Here is a 275-nt window from a genome sequence, read left to right on the forward strand (position 1 = left end):
AACTCTAACAGTAGGCTATTTAATATCTGTTGTTCTCCGGTTGTCAGTCAGAATGACAGTTCTTGCGTGAACATAGGTCAACCCAAGCCAATTTATTATTCTTTCCTTTTTGTCGTAGTGTTTAAAATATTTATTTTGAAACAAGTTAATTAATTAATTTCTTAATTAAACAAACATACTTACTGGGTGAGCAGGGTAGCCCTTACGAAAAAGAAGTTTATTCAAGTGTGCTATTAGTATACTTCTTTTAAACTAAAAATAGGAAAGTATACTTT

This window comes from Sinocyclocheilus anshuiensis, unplaced genomic scaffold, assembly GCF_001515605.1.
Source record: "Sinocyclocheilus anshuiensis isolate Anshui unplaced genomic scaffold, SAMN03320099.WGS_v1.1 scaffold1532, whole genome shotgun sequence".
Classification (NCBI taxonomy): Eukaryota; Metazoa; Chordata; class Actinopteri; order Cypriniformes; family Cyprinidae; genus Sinocyclocheilus; species Sinocyclocheilus anshuiensis.